The sequence below is a fragment of the Colossoma macropomum genome, unplaced genomic scaffold (assembly GCF_904425465.1).
Source record: "Colossoma macropomum unplaced genomic scaffold, Colossoma_macropomum, whole genome shotgun sequence".
In the NCBI taxonomy this organism is placed as follows: Eukaryota; Metazoa; Chordata; class Actinopteri; order Characiformes; family Serrasalmidae; genus Colossoma; species Colossoma macropomum.
In genome coordinates, this window is record NW_023494875.1 from 41,501 (window position 1) to 47,500 (window position 6,000).

General features: G+C 40.4%; 1 protein-coding gene across 1 annotated transcript in view; it reads right to left on the minus strand.

Annotated features, from left to right (window-relative positions):
- The window catches only part of LOC118800367 (neural-cadherin-like), a 168,919-nt gene that overhangs the window by 37,141 nt on the left and 125,778 nt on the right, over positions 1-6,000 (minus strand). The window lies entirely within an intron of this gene.

Genomic DNA, 6,000 nt, shown 5'->3' on the forward strand with positions numbered 1-6,000 from the left:
ATTACATGTGACCCCTTGATGCATCTTCCATTAGCTGGAGCATGAGAGAGTCAGCACACAAAGAGTGTACAGTAGTGCAGTAGACATCTTATACACACTCACACTGCTGCACATGTATTGATGGTAAAAAAAAAATAGTAGCAATGAAGCCCTCGTTTAAGATGGTGTTAGATACCAAACACATCCCTGAATGCAAAAGCAATAAACATATATTACAGATGGAGTCAGAGTTCAGATACTGAAGATATTTGTTATACATCATTGACTCAAGTCATCTTAAGTCACATAAGCTACATTCAAAGTCCTATTGCTCAGTTTAGTTTTTTGCTTTCTGTCTTGATGGTTCACGTTTGTGTAATGCATGTAGCCACTTAGACAGCAAAACAACAAAGTTTACAGAAATGATGAATTTCTGGGCTTGATTTAATTGTCGAGACTGATCAAATAAACCGAAGCAAATTTACTGCCCAAAACAGAGATCTATACACAACCAAGAGGCTTGATCTGGTACAGGTACGGGCCGGAGTACCTGCAGCTTTTTTATTCCAACAAAGCAGGAGCACACATGATCAACTTTTTGAAGATTGAGACCAATTGATCTAATGAGTGGAATCAGATGTACTCCAGCTTGTTTGGGAATGAAAACCTGCAGCTTTACCAGCCCTTTGTGGATAAATTTGCACAGCTCTGCCTTAAACAATACTAATGTAAGTCAGCACTCCTCACAGGAGGCAAACTAATAGTTCAGATCACAGAGCTTTAATTATATACTTTATTTTGTCTCAGATAAATGACAGCAAATGAGAACCCCAAGGAAGAGACGACATATCACACTGTTTTGAGCATTCCTTGTAATTGTTACACCCTTACTATTTACATGCACTGTTTAATCTGAATTAGTCTACCAGAGGAGGTTCTGTAATGTAACTTGTAACAGATTTGACTGGCCAATATGCAGGATATAACACATGGGATAAAGGTATCTGTGGAATTTCCCCAAATCACCACTGATTTACACAAATCCTCAATAACAATAACAACATGGAGCATGTTTGTGCCTATTACTAGGTTGTGTTGCTACAGGACTTCAACACCTGATTATCTTTGAGTTCTTACAGTCAAACTCAGAAAAAACTATGAGGATTAAAGATTTATATAGGTTTAAAATCACCGGCCTCATTGGTCATCATTTAAATTACAGGCCATGCCCAGGTAGAACTAATTCAGCAAGATTAGAGGTAATAACACCAGACACATTCTGAATTGGAGAACAGACATAAGAGACTGTTAAGTAGCCTATAAGACAGGAAAAAGTATCTGAGACTTCAAAAGATTCATTTTTCTCCCATCTGCTGCATGTGTTGGTTTGCGGGGTGGCGTAATGACCCTCCTTGCACATTGTGTGCAAGCAGAGGCAGCGTGGAATTAGCAATAATTAGAAATCATCTCATTATACATCAGTGGCAGCAGGAAGAGTAAGCTGATCAGAGACGCTACACTGGAGCTCTCATCTGGGATGTATTTTGGTGGAGGAGGACATAGGTGATCTGGTAATGTGCGTATCTGTATGAGTAATAAATGATAATTTCACGCATGTGAATATGCATGTTTGTGTATGAGTGGTTGTAGATCTGACCAGCGCTCAGACCCTGTGTGGATGGCGGAGGAACCGTGACTGAACACGCAGTGCTGAACGATCTCGGAAGGGAGAAGCTCATTGATATGGAGATTTAGCCTCCGCATCCACAGCCCCACACAGTGTAATTAACACATCAGATTAGTGCTGCTAAATTTAAACAACAATCTACCTGGGTACTTAATAGCGGAGGGTGGTGAAGCAGAGGGAAGGAGAGAGAGAGGGAAATATCTGTACTGAAATATGTAAAGTGCAGTGCGTGGATTAGCCCCGCATTCATTATCTATGGCAAGGATGCTCACTGGAGCACGAAGAGATGAGAGTGCTGTCAGGAAATGAATATAGTAATTAAGGATCTTTCGCTAGCATGGTCCTGGCCAATAAAACCGTTATATAACTTAATATGCTAGCTATGTGATCTCATCTGCTATCCTGGCTCAGAGTGTCTTTGTTTTCGATACGTCTAATCAGAAGGTTGGAATTGATAGCAGATTTAGTGAATGTGTGTGCCAGTGTCAGACATGGCACAAGAGCAGGTGAGGGTTGCTGAAGCACCCTCTGGAAATTGTTCAGCGCCTACATTAGCATCCCCTGAAAAATATTCATAGGCCTATTCATATTTTATATCACACAAATGTAATTAGCCTACCAGTTCATACAGGACTTCCACTTTCTGCAAAATATCTGTATACAAAAGTATCAAGGTAGACTATTGCAGCTCATTCTCAGCACAATCATTAGCTGACACTCTAAACATTGATCTTCACTGGGTGTGGTTTGGGGGTTTAAGGTTCAGTAAGGGGACAGGAACATGCTCCCTAAAATAATCAAAAGACTCATCTTCATCTATTACTTTTTATTGTTTGATGTTAAGTTCAATAGTACTTTGAAAATCACAGGACTAGCTGTGGGATCTTGGGAGTTTGAGTTCGTTTTGAGTCGAGAGCCTGAGTGTGAACCAGGATTTTAAGGGGTCAAAACAATACCATGCACCACTAACATCCATCCATCATCTAAATCGCTTATCCTTCTGGGTCGCGGTGGGGTGCTGGAGCCTATCCCTGTCATTGGGCGGAAGGCAGGATACATCCTGGACAGGTCACCAGTGCATCGCAGGGCAGACAGACAGACATACACATTCACACACTCACACCTAGGGGCAATTTAGCACGTCCAATTGGCCTGACTGCATGTCTTTGGACTGTGGGAGGAAACCGGAGTACCCGGAGGAAACCCACGCAGACACGGGGAGAACATGCAAACTCCACATAGAAATGACCCAGGTCATGCGGCCAGGAACCGAACCCAGGCCATTCTTGCTGTGAGGCGACAGCGCTACCCACTGCACCACCGTGCCGCCCACCACTAACATGTTATCATTAAAAAGACTATATTACCTTCACCATCATTTTTGGTGTTCACTGTTGAAATGGCATTAAATTTGCTAAAGAATGTGTATTGACTTGTTTAGGATGCCAAGATTAGCACTTTTCTGAACTCACTCAGACATAAATTGGGACTTACTTGCTACTTGCAACTCAGTGATTTGCTCCTATCTCTGGTATCTACCATGCGTTTATGAGATTGTTGCAATGGATAGCTCTTTAAACATGGTCCATTTTTGCATTCCTTCCAAAAGATGATGAAAAAGTGCAGAGCTAAACAGGTTCATAGCCCACAAGTGTGCTTGTGGGGAAGCCTTGAGGCCTTCTAGGCTTTCAGAAAAGTCCTGATGATTTAGTGAAATAAATAAATGAAATAAAAAGTCCATTTCTTTAATACAGGAAGTATGATGATTGTATTAAGTATTGTAGTAATACTCTTATTGCAGTGTTTTGGCTGGAAATAAAAAGGGTTAAATTCCAGTTAAATTCTTGAAATGGCGAAAGTAAATTATCCACTCAGGATTTTTTTTCACCATGGTATCTATACATCCAAGTTATTTCTCTCAGTGTGTAGCCTGACTATAAGCATGAGGAAAAAAGACCATCGCACCACATTGGAACACCCCCCCCTCAACCCTCCATATAGAAGTATTGAAAAAAACTGCCACCACAACACCACAGCCATATTTATACCCCCCATTTCAAATGTTTCAGCACCCCTGTAAAAGAAACTTCTCCCGACCGCCCCTGGCCAGAGCTCTGTGAGTTCAATCAGGATCACTTGCTGTGGATAAAGGCTTGGGGCACTTTGCAAACATGTTAGCAAAAATGACTAGCAAAGCAAAGTGTGCACCCTCACGGCTAAGCTAAGTCAATACATCCTCCTGTTCTCTCGCCTGTGGTGGAAACGGCACTTTCTGCTCAAACATCCCACCTAAGCCTCTTTCACGTCCTGTGGCAACATAAAAAAGTGGAGTAATCATGCTTGTACACGCTGCAGAATATCAGGAAGAAGCTGCTGATGGGGTCAAATTGGAACTTCTACTGGCCTTTTTTTACTGATGAATCGACCTCATAGGGTGGAGGAGGGGCAGAGAGAGAGAGAGTAAGCAAGAAAGAGGGGGGTTGGTGGGCACTGGGGCTTTTTCACCCCATTTGAATGTATTAGAAGAGAAAATTCCGACAAGCAGTCTGCCTGAGTTAGGTGGACAGATGAGGGTTGTTGGCGCGAGCCTCTCTCTGACTGTAAAGGCTTTCAGACGATTGTAAAATCTGACAGCAGATAAAACAAGCTGAAATAGCAAACAAGATATAAGCCTGATAAGATGTGACAAGCCTCTGCAACAGAGGAGCCACATTTCCAGTCCAGGTATTTAACCCTAACTCGGCATGACCATACACACTCAGCACATCACAGCTGCACTGCAGGACCGAGATCAGACACAACACAACAGTCTTATCAGTTCTGGTTAATAATAAATGGGTTTTGGCAGTGACATGGCAATCTACAGTAGTGTGCCAAAGTCAAATATCAGCCTTTCATTTAATTAATTTCCAGTCATAACAGCCATTAAGTCATTCATTTTTCAGCGTCAGGAAAAACAGAGAAAGCATGTATTTAACAGAAAATCACACAGAAACCACAACAACTCAAAATATCAGTTTTTTCAGTATTTAGTGTGTCCACTCTGTATCTTTATTACAGCTTCTATTCTTGACTTGCTTTCAGTATCTCAAAGAAATCTGGAGGGATATTTTTACACAACTCCAAAGTTCAGTCTTAGAAGTTGGTTGCAATCAGTGATGTTGTGGCCTGGACTCTGGGGTGGTCAGTTAATTGTTTCTGAAAGCATTAGCAGCTTCATTGTTTGATTTGAACATTTTCTCAGTAACAGCTTCTTGGCAACCACATATTCTTTCGGATGTGATTATAAACAGATTTTATAGATTTGTCCTCCTAAAACACACTGTATCAAAAAGTAGGTTGGTCCTCTCTGGCGGTGCGGCAGGAAAAAGGAGTGCTCACTGGCCACCTGCCATTTTACATCACATCAGTGCTCTCTGTAAATAATTAAAATTATCAAACTTGTTCAAGTGACTGGATCATCTTTCAGGTGCCGAGAGCTTTTACTGAACTGGGAAAATCTACTTTTAGCTGCAGTTGGAATTTATCACAGGAAACTCTAAAACCCCACTCGCTGGTGTCACTGGACCATTTTAAACTTTTAATCTCTAACCATCTCCACTCAGCCTGCAACAGTTTTAGTTTATTTAGTTTTTTATATTTGAGTTCATTTATATTATCTATTTTAGTTGTTTTCTTGGTTGATGTATTAATTATTTTCATTGTTGTCATTTATTTGACTTCTTTTTATTACTTTAAATTTTTCTGTTACCATTATTGTTTTGTCTTCTACAATATGTTTTTGTTCTTACCCTTCTTGTCGTATTGTCTTAAAGTTTTCAAATTTTTATTTTAATGTATTGTTTTAATAATAATTTCTAGATCATATTTTATTTTCTTTGCTATATATTTACTATCACAGGTTTTTGTATAATGCTTAGCCACCCTGTAAATGAGGGTCACCTTCAATGTACTCTGAGTTTAAATTAAGTCTGATTGACTGTTTGGAAGGATGGACAGAAACACCTGTGGGTTTTTTCAGATCTGAAGCAGCTTGATAGCCCCTCTCCTTCAAAGATGATCATTTTTTAACTCCAGTTTTGTAAACTCCTCTTTTTACACTTCCCTCTCCAACGCTACGCCATCAGAATAAATCAGCTTTGATCAATAATTAGCACTTTTTAAAGCATCAGATCCAGGCAATAGCCTAGTAAACATTGCTAACCTCTTTAAATTTTTCCTGACCGTGCCAATCAGCAGGGCGTCATCTGAAAGAAACTTTTCTTGCTTGCGTCAATTGAAAACTTACATGAGAAACGCTATGAGTCAGGAGAGACTGTCTGAAATTGCAGTGC